This window comes from Grus americana, chromosome 1 (assembly GCF_028858705.1).
Source record: "Grus americana isolate bGruAme1 chromosome 1, bGruAme1.mat, whole genome shotgun sequence".
NCBI classification, from domain to species: Eukaryota; Metazoa; Chordata; class Aves; order Gruiformes; family Gruidae; genus Grus; species Grus americana.
The window spans coordinates 92,367,968-92,389,847 of NC_072852.1; the positions used below are offsets into that span (position 1 = coordinate 92,367,968).

The 21,880-nt window shown below is 40.4% G+C and overlaps 1 protein-coding gene across 17 annotated transcripts in view; it reads left to right on the top strand.

Moving 5' to 3' along the window:
* The window catches only part of ZBTB20 (zinc finger and BTB domain containing 20), a 488,423-nt gene that overhangs the window by 125,479 nt on the left and 341,064 nt on the right, over positions 1 to 21,880 (top strand). For 11 of the 17 annotated variants that reach the window (XM_054803829.1, XM_054803837.1, XM_054803872.1 and 8 more), the window contains one exon: positions 1,064 to 1,185. The exons of 1 other annotated variant lie outside the window; for it this stretch is intronic. The gene's annotated coding sequence lies outside the window, so the exon portion shown is untranslated. Of the gene's footprint in view, positions 1 to 1,063; positions 1,186 to 7,568; positions 7,656 to 12,656; positions 12,735 to 21,880 lie in introns of those variants that run through there. 5 more of the 17 variants (XM_054803938.1, XM_054803958.1, XM_054803967.1 and 2 more) reach the window with 3 other exon arrangements.

Sequence of the window (21,880 nt, forward strand, 5' to 3'; positions counted from 1 at the left end):
AAGGGAACATGATATGAAGACTTGATTAATTTCTTTTATGAGGTTTGGTTGCTATATGTCATTAGAAGCAAATCAGGCGGGGGGGAAAAAAAACCCAAACCATTTTTGTAAGCAGTAGGGAATTTTCCCCTTTGAAAAAGAGCTAAAACTTCATTAACATTTCAGCCAGCTTTAGATTAAAATTTGTGTCTGAAAATAATCTATAATGTATTTTGAGCGCAAATGAGGCATATCAGGGCAGTATCAGCACAATTTTCTTCCATATACAGCTTGCGATGTGGCTCCTCCATCTTCTGTCCCAGTGCCACACCTGCTGGTGTGAGAATGCCCATCAAATTAACCCTTGGCCTGCTGCTGATCATACGAAGCCAGCATACCGCGTATCATGTGGCTGGCTGGGGCAAACTGAACGGAGCAGATGACTGCTGGATCCTAAGTACTACACCTGCTTTATACACAAGCTAACTTGGCCTAATGATTTTTTACCATGTATAGTCTTGTTCCATTAGGTTGCAATAGGTCTGCTTACGGGAGACATGGTTTCACTTTTTATGTTTCTGTAGGACAGGCCCTTATAACACGCCGCCGGAGTGTGTGGGGTTTTTTCCCCGTCCCTGTGCCGCTGAATGTTGGTACTGTACTTTTTCAAAAATAGGCATTACTTGGTCTGCCCCACTGAGCGCAAGTCATTGAGTATGATGCTGGGAAGGGGCGAGTTTGGAGGTGAAGCTAGAAGGTCTGCTATGCAGGCAGTAACAAACAGCAGGCTGTTCTGTTTTGCTGGGTTTCACACGTTTGAGGAGACATGGAGAGGTGCAGCGTGCAGCCTGAAATCGTGTGTGTGGTTTTTTTTTTCCCTGCAAGATATTTATGTCAAGTCCACATGGATTAGATTTGCGGGCATCCTCTGCAATTGGTACTCCCACTGCAAAGCCTTAGGAGAAAAACCCTTTGCTGATGTATCATGCTTTCAGTAGGGCCTATATTGGAGTTCCTGCCAACTGTTTCTAAAGGTTTTTGCTTCATGTGAGATCTTAAAGATCCTTTTCTCCTCTTCTTTTAGGGAACTAGAGGGCTTGACGCATCCTTTACATCCTGCATTTACTCTGACCACAGTCCCTCCCTGTTCTCACAAGCGGAGCTCAGCCCTGCTTCCCTTCCTGTTGATTCCCAGTCAGCTACATGGTAAGTTTTCATTATCTCTAGACTTGTTGCCACAAGGTAAAATTCTGGCAGACTCTCTCTAAAATCCATTAGCACTGGGCATTGAGGGCAGAGTACTTCATGCCCATCAAAGATCGTTCAGTTGTATTCCAGGCTGACTGCAAGGAAAGGAAGATAGTATTGAATTAGCATTGGAGCTGAACTTCAGTGTAGATTGTTATAGGAATAAAATATGAAGTAAAATATGTGACAGAATTAAATCCATCAGTTCTAATAAAGGAAACAGAAGAAAGCAAAGAAATCTTGGACCCTTAAATCCCATTAACCAGGCCAGAGAGAGAATGTGTTAAAAGGGAGCTGCACTGTATCTTTTTTCATTGTTTGATGAAATAATCTTTTTCACCCTTTAAGTGGTGTGTTTAAAAATCCTGGTATTTCTGAAACAAAGAGAATACACAGCCACCGAGCTAGCTGGTTTTTATACCTTCCTTTTCTGAGTATTGTCCTTCAGTACAATACAGAGCCATTTCTTTGTTCTCACAAGCTAGCAGTTAAATTGTATGTAAATGTATGCAAATTAGATGCTGTCTAATAAAGAGAGTCATTAGATGGAAGAAATATTTAGTTTAGGGGGAAAAAAAAGAAAAGAAAGCAGGTGTATTTTGCAATAGAAAAATATAAGATTGCAAAAACCCCTCAAACTTTGGGTGAGGGCTTTTTATAAAGCCATTAAAATATTTTCTAAAAGACTTGCCCTACTCTTGGTCCTTTTTTCTGCGCATTTTTTACGTGTATGTGTGTACACTTCTGTGATCTTAAAACTCACACTGGCTGTGCTGTATATACATACTCGAACAGACATGTAAATATTGTATTCATAAATATTTGATTTCTTTAAATCATATAGCTATGAATTTACACACATGTACCTCAATTAGGCTGTATTTTTTGCTTACTGAGTATATACAGGTGGGATCCATGTGGTAAATTTTATTTTCATGGATTGATTTATTCATCATGTGCTCTGACTGGGTACCTTCTGCTCACTAAATCATCTTCCTCCATTTTATCAACTCTCTCCTCAACAATTTTAAAGCTTTTTTTTTTTTTCTTCTCATTTTATTTATTCACTAAATCTCAGTGCCAGATACATTTCCATTCTTTCACTTGCATTTTTACCAAGTAATCCCTTTTGAGGTATGGACCTGATTCAAGCCTAAAACAGCAGTGACCTTTCTGAACACTATGAAGTCAGAGCTTTACTGTCAGGTGTCAGAGCGCTAAGATGCTAGGAATGTGAAGCTTTGTGTCATCCAAAGCTGGAGATTCCACACCTGTGGATGGAGCACTCAGCATCCATCTAGGCTCTGAAAGATTTAAAATTGATGAACCTTGTGTTCTTGCCACTTCTAAGGAGATAAAGTTTAAGACTTTAATCTCTCTACTTTAGAATCTGTAGTCCCGCTCTTTCAGCTCTTCTGTTTGGGTGGATTAGCATACATAGATGGCATGGCTCAATTATTTTGGAGTTATTGTTGTATTTTGTTTCTGACGGTCAGTTATCGTGGTTCAGGCAGGTGAGCCAATAGCTGTACATCGACTGGCATATTTTTTCTGTTGCAGTTTTGCAAGTCTGGAAGTCTAAAGACATATATGTATATGTGTATAAAATATATGTATATAAAAATAATGTTGCTTAAATATTTACATATAAAGCTAAGGGATTGGCTTCTTTCCCAGAATTACTGGAACTACCTTCCCCAGGAACATTTGGACTTGAAAAATCTCTACAACAACACTTTTCTTCTGAAACTAAACAACTTGTGAAATGAGTGACTAGCTCTGCACCCTTTGCTTTTCATATGGGTTGTTTACCTTGAGGTGATGGAGAGGCCTCTGTGCATGAGTAATATGTTTCCAGTTAATGATGATAAGATTCTCTTTTGTCGCTCTTTCCCCCCACAGTTTCTTATTGGATTACCTTATGGGAGAGCATTTATGAGAGAAACTCTAGCACAGTGGGAATATTTTTGTCATTGTTCTAGGGCAGGTATAATAGATGATGTAAGGTGAAGATTACTCTGTGGGGAATGCAAGGAAAATCTGGACTATAACATAAGGATGCTACAGAGTGCTGAGGTTAATAAAGTGAGGAGAAACACAGGGTATAATGGTGACTAGGAGGCCACATTAGTAAACAGAAAATTTTGGTGGTTTACCCATTCACTTGGGGCACTGCTCTTCTAGGCTGTCTGGCATTGAATGTCCGGGGAGAACTGAGTCACTAGTGACGCAAACATTTAACATTGATGTTTTCACGCAGTTTGTAATCTAGCTAGGTGTAGCTACACAGGTTCTTCAGTTTTGGGAGGTGGTTGTTAATCCTGATTGGGAGATTTAGACTGGAGGTGGGACAGGCTAGCAGTCAAAGAAAGTACCTTCTGACTCTCCCATTCTTGAGCAGGATGCAAAACATGCATACAGACAAGAATGATGCTCAAGTGAGGGAAGAGTGATGCAGGCTTGGGGGCAGAAATGTGATTAATTCCATGTTCCTCTCCAGACTTCCTGTGGTCTGGAGTAATTTGTTCAGGGCAGGAGAGAATTCAGTGCCTATGTACTTTTAAGGATATGCATCTTACTACCTTGCCCATCTTGACAATAACGGTAACAGCTTTTGTACCCTGGAAGTACATTGCAAGGATATATGCATTAAAGAGTGTGAGGCTTCTGTATCCTGTGATAATGAATCCAAAAGCAGCACTGTAGACAGATGTGGGAATCAGACCAGTGGTTCATCTGGTCAGGCATTGTCCTGTTAAATGTCTTCAGCTGCAGCAGAGGGAGGCACAACAAATCCAGAGCTGTAATAGTGGAACAACCAATATTTTCACTAGGGAACCTGAAAGTAAATGAGAATTTTTAACTTGTATTTCTCAGGAGCTTGTGCATCTTTTAAAAAGTTTTAAGAAATAAAATATGCTGCACTAAACTAATCCTAAAGCTAACGAACAGGCATTGGGACTAGCAGCTTTTGCTATTACCTACTGCTTATTATTGTTATTATTATTATTTCTTTTTAATTATGCAAAGTGCTAATCAGTTTGATTATGCACAGTGCTAATCAGGTTAATTATGCAAAGTGCTAATCAGTTGTTCTCTAAGCACACGAGGAGAGCAGAGGTGCTGGCAGTGAATGGTGGTTCTAGATGGGGGTAGTCACGGCAGTCATTCCTTATTAAAAGAAGAGTAGGTGAGATGACAGGGGTTTTTGCTTCCATTAAAAAGTAAATAAAAAAAGAAGAAAGCCATGAGGGTGATAGTTCTGGTGGGGTAATGCCTTCTTTCACAGCAAGGCAGACTTTTTTTCCAAACCAGCTCATGCTGTTGGATAATTTCTGTAGGAGTTTGAGTGCACTGATTTGGACAAATATATTGCAGGGGAGTCTTGTAATGGGTGGGGTACAAGTTGCCCCCACTTGGTAAGTGAGGATGCATAACTAGAAGATCACAAATTAAGGTAGTTTGTTCAATCTCATGTACAGTCACCTTTTAGGCACTGGTAAGTAGGATACTGATAATGTAACCTGAATGGCAGTTGATCGTATATTTGTATGGTTGAAGGTACTGCATGAGCATACAAAATGTGTTTCGTTCAGTGTAATGCCTTTACAAGCTGTAAGAATGTAGGGTGCCTTATCAGTGGAAGGTACGTTAGGCTGCGTTTCCTCTTCCTCTTTAGTGCTAAATTATAAACTAGAATTTTGTATTCCTGTGAAATAGGATCTGTTTTCAGTAAGCTATGTTCTTCTGAAAATTACTGAAGATTGAGTGTGTCTCTCGTAGTGTGCTTAGTGTCTACTATCTAACCAGTATTCCTTATTTGATTATGTTTCAGTGTTGGTGTGGGATACATAAGCATTTATTTTTTTTTCCCGTTAGTAATGGAGGTGACATTCCCAGAGCAGAGAGCTACTTGCTCGTAAAAGTCTTGGGTAGAGAATCTTAAGAGATTTTTTGAAGTCATTAAAACAAAAGACTGCTCCTGTATAAGGCCATCAGTGCTAGAAGGTTACTGCACCAATAACGCAAGAGAAATTTTCCTTGGAAAGTTAATCGTTGAAGGTGGTTACTTATGTGCAGTTGTGACAAACTTTCAAGTATATTTAAGGTAGAAAGTAAAGCAAAGCATGTGTAATTTGTGTAATGTGGCTTAAATAGTGTTGCCTTCTTGCTACAAGATGCTGACCCTCAAAACAAGTTTACTACTAGATGTGTAGTCACAAATACTCATCTGTTCTCATAAATTCATTCTGGTATTAGAAACCTAGATGTACCAGTGGTCTGGCATCAAGTCTGATGCCTTAGAACTGGAGGGAGGGGAGCATGTGATGCAAATTCTTCAAGTGAGAGGGAGATACACCAGGGCGCTGAGACTTCAGGTGCTTTCTCGTCCGATCAGAATCCTCTGAAGTTAATGCGCAGCTTCCCATGACTGGTGGTGAATCAGGTCACCACTGCCTCTAGATGCTGCTCCAGAAGAACTCTGTGTGTTTGCCTCAGATCTGAATTTGACTTGGAAGTAGTCCATTCCACAAGCAGATTATTTCCATAGATTTACTACTTTGCTTTCATTTATTCTCAGTGGCTCCAGTGCCTGTTTGCTCTTTCAGTGCGCTCCACTCTTCCGTCATCAGCTCTTTGATGACACACAGTAGGAGAATGCGTATGATCTACCAAAACAGGGGGAAAACCCTAACTTTTTCATGTGATCCCTTGGCATCATTCAACCTTGCAGGAAGCAGATACTTGCTTAGATTGCTGTACTGACAGAAAAGCAGCAGTCACACTTCTTCTGGATTATTTCTCTATCTTTTGGAGACTGGGCATATTATATCAGAAGGGAATTAGTTTTAGAGTTACTGTGATGCTTTAGGTATATTCTTTGCTGTCGTTGAAATCTTTTCAAACTGGAGTTTCATCCCTTGGAAAGAAAACTCCAAAGTCTTTGTGTTAGTATGAGTATTTCCCCTAGTCCCCTGTCCCCTGCCAGTGTAAAAGCTATTGGGTAGACCTTTGAAGGGCCAATAGCATAAACCACACAGCACAGTATTTGCACGTTACAAATGTAAATCTACCTGAAGCATAAGCATAACCTCTGTTGAATTTCACCATCTCAGATGGCTGGCCTTCTGATCAATCAGGGAGCTAGGAAGTCAGAAAACTCACATTTTGCTCCTGTTTCTTCTGCTTTCCTTGTAGCCCCGCTAAACTCCGTTATCTTGCTCTGCTTAATTTTTTTGACAGTTAAGTATGGATAATGATACAGACCTCACACGGCGGGGAGGAGAGGAAGGGGTGTAAGGCCAATGTATCGTTTGCAAAGTGCTTTGATACCTCTGGATTAAAGGGGTTATAGAAGTGCAATGTATTACAGGGAGTGATCTGTGATATTAAGGAGCATCAACAAATCTTATGATCTTGTGTAAATTGGCACAAGATAGCACTAAAATAGCTTGTGTATTCCTAAAAAGTGAAATAAGTGGATGGAGAAAACTCAGTTGCCTTGGCTGTAGGTTAATGGGTTAGCAACAGATGAAGAAACCCCAATAAAGAAAACTGCCTCCTGCACTCTAAGCAACAGGTCTTAAGTGAACTGAAAATTTATTTGCTTATATGGAAGAAAGTCATTGCTGTAAAGCTCCTTTTGCATCATCTTGAGGACCTGGTCTTCAGAGGTGCACGCTAACTGCTACTCAGCTCCGCAGAAGCTGAGCCTGCTCATTGGCATTCACAGAACTGGGAGCTGGTGGGGAATTAATAACAAAAAGATTTTAAACGTTCAGCCTGACCTTTTAAAGTTACTGACCTGCATTCAGGTTACAAATACGCAGCAATTTTCTCTTGAGCTGCAAAGACTCTAAATGTTAAATCAGTAACTCGATCAGACTAGCAGCCCTTCTCCCCTCTGTTTGCTTGTGCCCAGCTGCCATGACTGGAGTAAAGGAACAAGAAAACTATCTAAACACATCCATATCTTACTGTGACACAAGTACTTGGAAGAAGCCCCACTGACATAAACTAACACAAAGTGACACTTTGTTTAAAAAGTTGTTTTGAATGTCTTCTCCCATTGATCTTCTGCAAGGGAGATAAATAAACACTGTGTGTGGTGCAGCCAGACTGAGTATTTTTGCTCCTACGAGTGTTTATACATTCTCTGGTGGTTGTTTGTATTGCTGTTTGTTGACTGTAAATTCCAGACCTGTATGTTTGTAATGTATACATTTACAGGAGCAGTGCAGTTTTGGGAGTATGGTCAGGGTAGTGCTTTTTATGAACACAACCAGATGAATAGTGGGTGGGGTTTGGTTTTTTTTTCCCTCCTTCCAAAGTAGTGAATTAGTCTTTGTGCTCCCAGTGAAAGAGAGGGCTGCGGTGGTGGCAGGAGCTTTAGTTAAGCAGGACCTTCTGTGCTCAGATGAATGCAGGTAGGTGCGTGAGGAAATCCACGTAGGACTTGTCTGGTAGGAATCAAGTTTAGCTTTTTATCTAATTAAGAAACAGGTCTGTTGGGCTCTCAGTTTGTTTGGTGATGATGAGGATGATGCATGTTTTCTCTCGGGAGGAAGTGACTGAAGCTGTTACAGATGACAAAATTCCTGGTGGCAGAGACCCCTCCTTGCCCCTCTGTTCCTGTTTCACAGTTGTCGCCCTTATCTTTGAACAAAATCCTCATGTTTTCACTTACTGTTGTTACTAGCATCTTGATCCCTGGGACAGTGGGAGTATGTAGAAGATTTTGGGAACTGATGCAGGTGCTTCTTTGTCCACCAAACTGAATGGGTGTAGCTTCCTGAACATAATACGATTTGTAGGAAGAGTTCAGTTTAATCAGTCATCATTTCTCCTATTAGGTGAAATTTTCCTTGAACCTGTGCTTCTGTCATGTTTGTGCAAGTTAAAATTACATGTTTCTGATGTTCTGAATTGTTTAAAGTCTGCCTGGTGTTTTCCTTTTTGCTCTGTCTCGTGCACATTAGCTACATTTATTAGATGCAGGTTTCACTGTCTTGCAGTTACCACTACAACAACCTCTCTCATTTGCTTATAAGTTTTACTGAGTTTTAACCATTTGTAGTTAGTTTTATTTAAACACAATTTTTGAGGAGAGCTGCTTCTGCTGTGGGTGTGCTGTTTACAAATCTGATGCTAGAGGAAAATATTTGGTTTTGCCCATGCTAAAATATTCTGATAGCATCTTCTAAGAATTCTTTTGCCTTCATGGTTTGGAATGATGCTTTGAAAAAAATCAACTGAATGATCTTTGTGGCAGGGAGGTCTTTTTTTTTTCTTTTCTTGACACTTGTGTATCTCACCACCCTGACAATAGCTGTTCCATGAAAATAAGGAGAACCTGCTACTGTTATCAGCTGCTTATTTAACTCAAAAGGCAGAGGTCTGTCTTGTGGGCCTGAAGGGTCCCATACTGTTGATGACCACAAAGCACTGATATCTTGGTGTATAGCAGATTCTTCTTTTCACTTGGCTATTTGAAAATCCGGGGAATTAAATACACTAAAAAAGATGAAAGAATATGTCGCTTATCTAAAGTCAAATCTGTGAATACTAGAATTAAAGTTGACAGAGCAGCCTTAATTCAACTTCCCTGTGCTTCTCCAGTATTTAATTATGTGATCACATGCTGTTTTCTGTGGGAACCAGTCTTCTAGTACACCTAATGGACCTGGTCTGAGCTTGAATAGAGGTTCCTTAGTAAGAGGCTGGGTTTTTTTAAGATCAATTGCCTCACTTACTGCAAACACTGGAAAATATTTAATATATGAGGCAGGAGATAGCGGGGGAAAAAGAAAGGGTGCTCTTATTCTCAAGATTACGGTGAGAGCATGCACGTGCTTAAAGCAAAAGAATGTGCTTGAATTGAGTTGCTTGTAAAATCAGACATCTTTAGGTGGGTTACAAAGAATGCTAGTATTTCTGCTTTCTCTTACCAGTTCACTTACTCCTTTTAACCCTTCACTATTTCTACCTTTTAAAACATTCTGTTCATTTTCCTTTAAAGAAAAAAAGTAAAGTCAATACCAGTAATGACAGCCTACCCTGGTCTTGCCTTCTTTTTCATCACTTTGCTGGTATACAAAAGACTTTTTTTTTTTTTTCTCCACCCAATAAAAAGCAATTTCCAGGATTTTGACTTTCAGTTCGTAGGAAGTGTACTATGTTCCGCATTATTCACTGACAAAAGTGCACACAACTCTTCCTGACACTTTGACAGTTTGGTTGGAGATGCTGCTCTAAGTAGAATGTGTCTGTCTGTAGCCAGGTCCATTTTCTTAAGCGCTGGGAATTCAGCTGTTTTCTCGTGAATTCTTCTTTTCATATTTTATTACTACGAAGAGAACACAAAGAGTGCTTGTTTCTTTCTTTCTTTCTCTCTCTGTCTCTTTTTTTTTTCCCTCCAGTTGACACAATCAGTATTATTTGAAGGAAAAAATTACACACAGAATGGGAAATAGGGTGGGAAAATGTAATAGGATCTGCAAATCTTTTCTGTCTTGTCTGAGTAAATGAGAGCTGATGAGAGATGCAGCACAATGAGGGCTAGGGAATGCTAGCTGAACTGGTATATAAAGATTGTTTCATTTTGCTTCATTTCATTTTACTGTATTGAATTTGAAAGGAAAAATTGCAGCGGACATGAAAGTTTACTGTGGAAACACCTAGGGTTGCTGTACCCTTGGCGTGAACCTAGGCAAACCTGAAAGTGGTGTATGAATTGTGTAGATGTGCTTCTGAAGCTACTTTTTGAAGAATGCCCCTTCAGAAAGAGTGTCCCTGCCTCTAGGGTTATTCTGCTGCTTCTGGTTTTAATTGCTCTTACTGTCCACTTAAGTTACCAGTCTGGGAAAGGTGCTGTTGTGGGGGATTTTTCTGGGGTTTTTTTGGTGGTGTTAGTGTTCAGTGGGTTTATGTTTTTTAGTTTTTTGTTTAATTTTGAGTTGAAACCATACTGATTCAGGCATATGTTTTGCAGGATTATGTGGCAACATCATTTTTGTATGCAGACTTTCAAGAAGATTGGAAACAGATTATTTCTTCCCCACCCCAAAGATTCATCTCTCCTTTTCAAATGAGCATAATGCAGGCTAGGACAGAACTTAGGGGAACTTGGTCCTACTACAGCAATGCACTCATCAGTAGACAATTTTATGTTGTGTGTTACAAACTGTAGTGCTTTTATCCAACTGGAGTGGCTGCACATCACTTGCTGAAAGGAGGAACTGTAGTTAAAATCAGGTGTCAGTTTAATCTGAAAAGATGTTTTTTGCGAATTACTATGCTACCTTAGTCATGGATAATTCCCCAAAAATGGGGCAGATAGGATTGTCTTGGTTTTTTTCCTAAGTCAAAAACAGTCATGGAGGTCTGAAATAATGCAGCATGAACAGCAAATGTTGTTGCATAAAATCTCTGACAATGTAGTTTATAAGATTTGAGGCTCCTGTAGGAGCCACTGCTGTTGGGATATATCTTTGATGATAAAACATATAAAGATTAAACTTTTTTTCTAATCTAAATAAGAGAATTGTAATGTTCAGAAGTAAGATCCAACATCCTGACTTCAGACCAGCTGGTGTGATCCCAAGGCAGGTTTGTGTCATGGGAGTTAAGACTCTTCCCTTGGAAAAGTTTTTTTAACTTCTGGATTTTTGTGAGAGAGATTTTTGTAAGCGTTTACCTGATAAGCAGTTTGCTTTGCACACTCATTCCCTTATCAAAGTCCCCAAGGCTGAAGATACCAGGGTAGGGTTGGTGGGCATGGGAAGAGAAATGAAGGGGGATGGTTTTGCTTTTCTCCAAGCAAAAGAGTGGTTTAATGGTACTGTGTAATAGAGCTCTTCTGCCGTTCTGAGGACAAGGGAAAGATTGGGTAATTTTTTTATTCCCCCTCCCTGCCATTACTAGAGAACACCTCTCCCTTTCAACGGAGACCTGGCAAGTTCAAGGGTAATCATAGGGAAAGCAGCGTTTCTGGATGTCACTCATTCCAAGGGGCATTTCTTGAGCTTGGTATCGAAAATCGCTAAGTGCCATGGATTCACGTTCCTCCTTTAAGCGCAATCCTTTTTTTTTTTTTTTTTTTTTTTTTCTTTCTCCTGGCTGTGGTTTTGGAGGTGGAAGGATTTCTCACTTCTCCCGCACCCCCTTCCCCTCCCATTAAAGTCCATAGGCTCAGACAGGTAAATCTCAGATAAGAGAGGAAAAGTGAAGAAAACAAAAGTTCTTCCCCCTCTAGCAGTGGGTAGTGCATGGAAGAGGGTGGCAATGTTCCTGGTATGATGAGTAGATGTAATGGCTACACAGCACTAAGAACAGATCTGAGAATTGAAAAGGTGGTTGAAATCCAGAATGGGTTGGGGTAGGGAAGAATGCTGTATGGCAACCAATCTTTTCTGCAAATTATTTTAGTCTAAGTCTTTATGCTGTGTAGTCTGAACAGCTATCCTATCTTATATACAATAGTAATTCAAGGAATATTCTTTTTAGCAGAATAAACAAATTTTTGCTGCTTGACATGTGAAATGCTTGTAGTAGTAAATTCCACAGACAGCTTCTGCCCCCCCCAATATTGTTTTGTCTGATTATACAACCTTGAAAGTTTAAAATTGACTGGTTTACTGTAAGAAGCATTAAGTAAATGCGATCTCTCTATTTTTAATAACAGTAGCTCAAATTTCATGTGAGATCACACTAGTCTTCCAGTGTAATTAAGTTTATGGTTTTCTTATGCACTTCAAATGCCTGTGATGTGCAGTTAATAGTATTTTTCAGACAAGTATTAGGACACCTCGGCAGCGATGCCAATGTGGGCTGGTGTCTATCAGCAGTGCAGACACCACAAAGTAATGGAAATTGCAAGACACTGCTATAATTTGTCTAAAAATGTGCATGACAGCAAAGCTTTTTTACCTGAGTTTAGAAAGTGGTAAGGCTCTGAATTAGCGAAGCTTCATAAATGAAACCAGATTTTCAAGTTTGGTTCTAAGTCCAGTGTGTATTGAGTGTGAAGTATGGCTGAATATTGGAGATCTGCATCTTGGATTTTGTATCATTACTGTACCTTGGGTCTAGTTTCTGCTACATATATTTTAACTGTAAGCTGATATAAGGCTGCATAGGGAGTGTTAGAGAAAAGCTTTGGATGAACTTTTCATCTGTGTCCATATATATACATACACACACGATTATTTTTTGGTTGGTTTGTTTAAAGGAATCATGATTTTTTTTCTATACAAGATCATTCTTTTTTTATTTCTAAGGAAAGAAAATTATACTAAAGATGCCTAAGAATTCCAATCAAGTGTTGAAATGACCGGAAATTACTGAAACAAAATATTTCATTTAATTTAAACTGGTGAAGGCTTTTTTTTTGTTTATTTTAAAATGCTTTTATTTCAAATGTTTTGAAGATGAAGGCCAAAACTTTGAGTTCAGGAGGAGGAAGAATGTCTCTGGCTCAGCTCCATCCGACACACTTGTTGAACACTGTAAGTTACAATTGTACTTAGCTAGGTTTTGATGTAGAGCTGGATCTGCCCTTTGCAGTGTGTGTCGCAGCTTGTAAATCAGAACAAGAGCTGATCATTCCAGTATCTTGGAATGTCTGGGCCAAAGTCTGCAACATCAAGATTTTTGGGAGTCTTGAGGTTCAGCGTGGTTGTGTATACAAGTGTTGGAATTGAGCCTCTAATCCCTTTATGAAACAATACCCTCTGATATGATAGGATTACTAGAAGTATCAGCAGTAATGGTGAAGTTCTCACATGTCAAAAAACCTCTCGTCTATAAAGCTGAAGTACAGCTTGTTTTATGTAAGTATTTAGGGACACAGTAAAGAGTAGTATGTAATATGTGAGGCAGCTTCTCAGTGACCTTCTTTTAAGTTCATGAGCTAACTTCTGTGCAATGCTCTAGCTGTGTTGTGGGGAAAGCAGGTCTGGAAAATCTCTGGCAGGTAGCCATAAACTAGCCCTTCCCTTCCTTTCTTAAAACAGCACATGCAAATGCTAACTAACTGTTTATTTTGTTCATGCAAATTTTTGCCCATGCAAATTTAGGCTGCAGGTTTCCTTTGTTACACATAAAGAGGTTGGAATGTCCTTTTGAGTGGGAAATAATAACAAGGGTAATTTAGTAGCACCATCTTTATTCTGTTTTCTCCTTAATGAAATGACCATCACACAGGCTTCAGCGAGACCGCTGCATCAGTGAGGACTACAAGACTTGGCCCCACAGGTATTAACTCACATCGGTCCTACGGGGAGCTTTCTTTGCTGGCTTATCCGCCTTTTAGGGGGACCGACGGGGGCGGGAAGTGGAGCAGTTGGGACAGGCCAAGGGAGAACCTGCCGTGGCATCAACTGTCCATCGTCGGCTGGGAACTGCTAGTTGACATTTGAGAGAACATGCTTTATATGAGAAAGCGATGAGTGAATGGAAATTAAAACAAAAGGGTTGAAAATAGAGTTGTAATCAATCTAGCCCAGTATCTCAATAAACTAGGGACATTTTTTCATAGTGCATTTGGGGCAGATATCGCAGCAAGTGCCACAATAGTGGGGTCTTCCCCCCACTCCCTCCTCCCCTTCCATTAAATCTACATTTGGAAGGTGGATGGTGCTGACTCATAAATTAAATTGGAGTAATACATACAGTGTATATATATTTCTGTCACTTTGTCTCAAATTAAACACGAACCTTCTCCCCTGACAAGATGATAGAAAAGTTAATTGCTCGCCCTGGCTTTAAATTGGAATTTGAATTTGCAAAATGCTAAAGGTTTATGAGATCTAAATCATGAGGAGCTTAAATTACATTCCTGTGATAAAATATTAATAAATCAATTAAAACATAAGCCGAGTATAATATTACTTTTTTGTAGGAACCTTGAACACAATAATTCATTAGAGTGTGCAGTAACAATTATTGTATCTTTTTTAATTTTCTTTTTTATTAGGTTTTTTTTTTTTAAAACCAGGGAAAAGGCAACATCAGATGGGAACACACCACACAATGGTGGAATATTATCCTGGTACCAAATCTAGTCATCTCCTAGTAACGATGCACATACATACAAAAGCATGTGAGCACCCCTAACTGCACACATCGCATCATGGCTCCAGTATAACAGGATGCATTCCCTGAAAGCCAGGGCCTGTTTCCCCCCTTTCCACCATGGGAAAGAAAGGCAGTAGCACAGGAGGAAGGGAGGAAATCTTAACCGCTACTGTTTTTTGTCTTTTCCAGCCTCTTCCTATGCCATTTTATTCTTTTCTTATTCTCCTTCCATTCTCTTTTCCCTTTCTGAGTACAAGATTGGTATGATTTCAGTGTCAAAAGCATCAAAATTCACAGACCTTTCTGTAAAGTTGGCCTGAGTTTTGCATTGGGGAAACCTAGGCTAGCATTGGATTTTGTTACTAGATTTTCAGTTATGTTGTGAACAACTCACAGCTCTAATCTTTACATAACCCATTTCTGTGTACTATATAAAGACCACTTCAGGCACAGTATGAAACTTAGTTATTATTTTAGGAAGGAGGTGTTATGCTAGCTCAGCATGGATTTTTATATGCAAACATTAATACACAAGGAATGCAATTATTACATATACCTGCACACCTCTAATGCCTGTGAAGGTGTGGATTCCTTTGTCAAGTGCTTTTTACCTTCTGCGAAATGACTGGACTGCATGTCTGATACAGCTATGCTTGGTAAAGGGTCTAATTGCTATTATTACATTATTTGTGTTGAATTCCTGAAATGTTATGTAGTACAAATTACACGTTGGTGCCAAACTGGCAGCTCTGGGGACTGAAGTCTGCTGTATGTATCCATAGCGTAGGTACCGCGGCTGAGTATGCTCTGCTCACCCTCCACTGCACCCCGGAGTTGTGCACGGCCATCGCTTCTGCTAGCATTGAAGGATCTACTACGTACTCTTATTTTTGCTAGTTGCAGGCGAGGCCGCTGATTGTTGTGCTCTCCTGTCCTCCCACGGGTCATCTGTGTTACAGCCAAGGGATTTTTTTGACTCAACTAGGGAATTTAAATAGAAGCCTGGGTCAGGTCCCCCTCTTAGAGGATGAGTGGCCAGTAGAGGAGAGGACTGTGTGCGGTAGGCGGCAGGGAAGGGGTGCGCAGCTGCTGCTCCCCCCCTCTGCCTGCTAGCAGCCTGCAGCCATCTCGCTCGCAGCGGTACAGGGCAGCTGCCGTTGGCCAGCTGAAAGCAGTTAGGGCCAGAGTCAGCTGGGGAAAACAGTGAGAGGAGATCCAGGAGCAGGTGGTGGTTTGTGCTTCTAACCACCTGTCTGAGTAATGCTTTCCTTCGCTGCCCAGAAGCTATGGCAGGCTCCAGTTTTCCCTGGGTATGGCATCCCTCGTGATGCTCAGGGCCCTCCCAGTGGTGATACCATAAACAGGGGATTCAGGGATCTTGCTTTACTGCTCTCCTGGCTGCCCTAACTTGGGAGTGACTTCAACTTACAATTAAACTTTAGTTTCCACAGGCTTTTCCATTTGCTGTCCCTCTGCTGATGAGACCAGTCAGGGTCTGTTGTAGTGATGCAGAATATAATGAAACTTTGTGTTTCTCAGCACATATACTATGTCAGTACTGCTAAGCTCTTCATCAATATTAAAGAATCAGTTGTTAGTTTTTACATGCATTGCTTTTCATTATCCTCTTTTTAAGAAGGAGGATGTGGGAAAAGTCACTTCCCTCCAGCTCTGAGTCATGTAGCAAGCCAGTGGCAGAGATTAAAGTAGACTACATGTCTTCCAACAGCCCACCCTTGCACTGAACCTCACCAGAATTGGAGAAATGCCAAAGATGATGACTCCTAATCATTGGGAAGTAGGTGGTGATCATTGAGCTTGTTTTATGCAGACTAAGAAGCAGCTATCAGATGTGATTAGCTTCTTGTGGCTACCAAAATGAGCTAGCATTTAACCAACAAACTAAAACTCAAAGCTTCACATCACCAGGATGGTCTGATCTTCCTTTATTATGATTTTTATAGCAATAGATTATTGAGGGTTGACCCAGTGTGGTTTATTCATGGCACTTGATAATTACATTTACTCAATAGATTCCGTGCTCCACAAATTCTGTTTTAGAGTGTGACTGAATCTTTGTGAGCATTCCTGTAAATATATTTTAAAAATTGGATTAGTTGAAGTTTGTGTGTGTAAGGAGGTATTCCAGACGGTTTTTTTGTGTACAGGGATGACTTCCAGCAGAAGCTAAGAAAACTTTTAATGCCAAGTTCTTTCAGTGATATCTTTCCGTGAATCATAGGGGTTACATTGGGGATGTGCTTTCTGTATGGCGCACTGTCCTTACAGGGGAAGGAGGACTACTATATGCACAAGAGCATTGCTGCCGCCTGCCCCCACCCTCCCCAGAACTGGGAATTTATTTTAGCCCTGGGTGACATCAGGTGCTTGAGGTGGTGAATTGAGGCTGGTGTATTGGCTCATAAAAATGGAGAGGAGGACATGGACTGGCTGGTGCAGGTGGTACCCTACAGCTTTCAGGATCGTCCTGTCCAAAACCTTCCTTCTCTGTCCTGCACGGGGATCGCCATCCCATCTTTAGCCCTGCCCCAGGGAGGCAGCCTGCGGACGGATGGACAGACAGAAGCTGTGGGAAGGATTTCCATGCCTGTTGGGACCACTGAGGTTCTCGCCGACGATGGTAAACATGATTTGGCTCCTGTGCTCTCGTAATCAGGCTTACTCGCGCTGAAACAGAGATTGTCTATTGCAGTGCCAGGCCCCTAGCCATACCAACTGTTAAATAATAAACAGGCCCTGGTTGTTGGCAGCGGCTCCCCGGCCCCCCCGCCAACACGGAGTACCCATTTTCTGGGTTTACCTGCCCGCCTGTGCTCTAAAGCACAGACCAACGCCCGTGTTCGGTGGAGGTGGAAGCAGCACAGAGACATCAGTCTCTGTCTAATCTGCTTAGTTTATTATTCTCCAAGGACCTGGGGTGATATAGCAAACATGCAGTGCTTTGGCAGCACTAACAATGGCTGTGCTGTCGTTCTAGATAATATTACAGACTTTTGCCTAATGCATGGGATTTTTTTTTTGTCTGTTCATCTGCCCATTCTTTAAGGCCTTCTTTTCCTTTTTTCCCTTCCCCCCCCCCCTTTTTTTTTTTTTTGGAGGGATGGGGTAGCTGCTGGAAGGTACTAGTTCCTCCTTAATCAGCTCTGTTTTTTTTTCCTGCGAATTAAAAAATAAAGTAGCATGTTTAACTGGCTTGTTCTCCTGGTGGCAGAATGGTATTTATTGATTTATTGCATTAAGAAGTATTACCAAGCCTTTTTCCTGTAGATTATGGTTAGAATGGGCATTGGAATGAAGAGCAATTTTATTTTTTTTAAATTTTTTTTTTGTGTGAATGAAGGGACTCCCATTATGGAAGTCACTCCACCAGTGGGGAAAAAATACTGCAGCAAATAAGCCCCCGTTCTTATCTCCATTTTGGCCACTTCTGTAGTTTTCACTTGATTTCCTTATTGGTGTGTACACTGTAAACATGTGGAAAACAGTATGTCCTGTTTTATGCAGAAGTGAAGTTCAAGAGCTTGGAGATAAGGTAGGAAAAATATTGTGATATTGTGAAGAAGAACAGATTATACTGCAGAGTTAAAATGTAACTGCGTGAATAGACTGGAGTGTACATACGAATTTCCCTTTCGTTCTCTAAAACCTTGAGTGGAACACGAGCCAGAATTTTCACTTGGTGGGATAATGATTTTTATTTTTTTTAAAACCCATATATGAAATGAATTTTAAACAAAATTGTTTTTTCCATTCCATACAAATAAAAAGTCCTGTATTTGGGGTCAACTAAACTTTGCACAGTATAGACCGTTTTTGTTCATCTGTGAGGGAATTTCCTGAGCTGTAGGTTAACCGTGGCATGGATGCTAAGAACAATCTTAATGTTTTCAACAATATTGCACTATAAAAAGTGCGGTGTTTTCCAATGTTCTAGGGGGAATTCTATCATAAAATTGCCTATCGACTCTACTTGAGACTCCACCCTTTATCATAATTATGGCAAATGCAAATATAAGGAAGCAAATGAAATTAGTAATCAGACCTGGGAACACTGCCCTGTCACGAGCTTTTCATTTCCTCTATGCAGCTTTGCCGTTACAGGTCTGAGAACACTTTAAAGCCCTCGCGTAATTAGTGTGTAGTGTTAAAGCTATAAAACACAAAATGGTGAGGTCTGAGGCTGACCAGTACTGTGTTTCCTCTTAAAATAGATGCTGTGATATATGTATATCTATTTTCAATAAGTGAGTCAAGTTAAATACTCCAGAATAAGGTGGGAAAATTTGAGTTTGTCTCAATCCTCGGGCCAGATCTCATCATATGGGATTTTCAAAGCATCTAGATGATGTTAGGAGACTAGCACTCTTTGCTTCCCATGGCATTTGTTTTCCTAGCATACTTGAGCACTTCTGAAAATTCTTGTGTGTTTTTTTAATCATCCCTGAAGGCTTTGGCCTGAACAAGCATCTGGCATTTGACGCAATCTGTGTTGAGACTGCAGCAATGACTTCCTCCCCTGTTTGTCGTTTGCTTGAGTAGATCTCTATGGATGGTCTTTCAATTTATTATCAATGGGAACCAGTTGGAGTTCAGTGCTTCTGAAGGTCTTCAAAATATGGGAGAAGTATCAGACAACGAACTTTTTGGTTAATGTGTTCTTTCTGAAAGGTGTAGAATTTACATAGTTGAATACGTCTTTTTTTTTTAAATTTCGTAAGAATGTTGAAGCGATGCCAACAGATAATTTTCAGGAGGCTAGAACAGGGCAGCTACAGGTATGCAGGGAGAGGCAGTGCACTCAGGAGATTAATGAAGTGCCTTTGCAGCTGCTATTGTAGAAGCTGGAAACCTTGTTTCATTAAGCAGAAAAATAAACTACAGAAACAGAAGACTCCCTCTCCTTCTTTCTAAAAGTGTTTCCTTTCTTAAAATGCACATTTTTAATCCAGTGGGAAGAGTCTTTTCTTACTGCTGACATACTCCTTAAATCATATTGTTTTCAGGCAGTAGGTAGAGTGTGTAGATGAGTGACATTTGCTTGTAACTGTAACTAAAACATAGTTTTAGTGACATCAAAAAAATTATTGCATTTATAAGCTGCACCATTTACAGCAGGTAGAAGGAAAATTCAAAGCTCGAGTTAGCAATGGAAAGCATCTCTTCTCTCCTTCAGTGCCTGCAGCTATGCCATCTTGGGGTGTGATTTATTTAGCTAAGAGTTGTCTGGTCAGGACTTGGTCGAGAGAATCATCAGGAAGAACTGGAGGGAGCTGTGGGAGTGACTCAGTAGGTGGTGCTGTTCCCTTGAAGCCAGCTCTGATGCTGTGCCCAGCAGGATATTTAGGGGGGTATTTTACTTCTACAGCTCTAGCTTTCAGGTAGGACTTGATTTTTTTTATGGCAACAAATAGCTAGATTTTCTTGTCATGCTTTTTGTCAGCTGTAGCAGTATTCTTAGGTACATATTTGAACTTTTGGGAACATGGGAGTGGGAAATATAGTAGAGGATAAAACATAATGGTTTCAGAGTCATCTTATATCTACTTGAACCCAAAGCTTGAAGCAAATTTTGGAACGTGTGAATTCCAGGAGCCGTAACTAGGGAAGAAAAACCAACCCTGTGGCAAAAAACGGGCAGATTTTTCCTTGCTGTGTGGATACCACTCCCCCAGGTAGCACCAGACTTGGCTTCCAGCACAAGGTGAAGTTGAATCCAGAAGCAGACCCAGAGAGGACTGCAAACATTCCAGCACTGGGAGTTGCTTGAATGTGAGCTCTCCGCTGAGCTAAGCTCTGGTGCAATACAGTCACTTAACTAACAAACAAAGCAACAAATTTTTTCAGAGGATGTGAGCAGAGTCTTTCCAAGCTGTCTCCAGACTTCAGAATTCTTCTCAGAAATCTTCAAAAGCAGTGAAACCTGTTGCGCTGTGCTGAGCATACGTGCATCTTTTGTGGGAGGACTGCTTGTTACAGCCACTCGGAAGAATGTTCTATTTAATTCTGCAGGTTACATAAAATGCAACATCAAGCATTTCCTTTTGTATGGTTTGAGGTCAGAAAGAACTATTAGATCATCTAGTTTAACCTGTGTGTCACCAGCTATTAGATTTGTCCAGTCATCCCTGTTTTGAACCCAGATATGCACAGCTACTCCCAATCCTGTAACCATCAGGCAGTTAAATTTCCTCCCTTCCATTGACAGATTTTTTTTTTTCCAATGGTTCATTCCCTTCCTGTTTAAAAATGTGGGATTTGTTTCTGGTTTGATTTGACTTTTTCTTTCTTGGCTTCATGTTCCAGACTTTGGTTCTTGTTATGCCTTTCTTCACCCAGTTGAAGATCCCTTAGAAAACAACACAATAAAAATAAAAACGCCTTCCCGAGACTACCCGCTACCTCCTGCTTATGCCTCCAGGGATTGCGTTAGCCATCTTCGCAACATTGCATTGGGTGTTCATGTTCAGTTGTTTATTTGTTCAGAATCCTTTTCAGAATTGTTGTTTTCCGGGGTGTAGCACACCCCACATGCCCCTGTGCCCAATCCTGTAGATAAGGCATATGTTCCTTTTTCTTAAAGGTATGTCATATTGAAAAGTTTTATTTGAAAGAACAGAAGCTTGGGCAAATGCCTGATTCTCCCCATCTGTTGATACCTTGTTCTCCTGATCTTTCATCAGTCTTTGTGTCACCCTTTAGTTCTTATTGATAAATTCAGTCTTAGCATATATGGGTGCAACTTTACCGATGTCGGTAGATTTGTACATTTTCCTCACTTAGTGTTTTTAATGAGAATGTATTACTAACAAAAATAATAATACAGAATTAAACAAAAAATCAAGGATAAGGGTACAGCAACATGAGCAAGAGTAATATTTAGAGAGTTGGTCTGTAACTTCTCTGTGTGGCTGTGGATGGAATGCACTGTGAAGTCGCAGTGACTATAGGCAGAGCAGACAATGAGGAAGGTCTCTAACTGGAATTTTAATCCATCAAAACGCTTGTGGGACTTATTACAAAAGTTAATGTTGGATGTGAATTCTTTTATCTTACGTAAAGCGTATGTATATGCTCTGTGGGCATCGGCACAGTACTCCCACAATCTTCTGTTTGTACTAAAGCTCAAAGTAAAGCTTGTTTTTCCTCAGCTGGTCTCTTCTTCATTTTCTAAAGTTCACAGTAGGAATCTAGAGGGGAAATCCTCAAAGTACGGCAGAGTTGTAGGTGCTGATGAGATGGCTGTGAAGCAGCTGTGCTGCAGTGGAGGCAGGAGGTTGATGACTTCTGTAACGTCTTGGTGTTCCTTTCAGATAGCTGGAGACATGATTTTTCTTTCCTATCAGGTCTTGCGATGTTTTGCGTTTTAAACACCCTATTTTGTCTAGTAAGCCTGAAATATTTTCCATTTGCATTAGTCTCCAAATGAAAATTGCCAAAGGTCTCTGCAAGCAAGAATCATGGACTACTACCCCATTTGACTCTGTCTAGTACATAGAAGTTTGCAAGATGTGGATGACAGTTGTGTGTATAGAAATATTTTAATCGTGTATAAAAT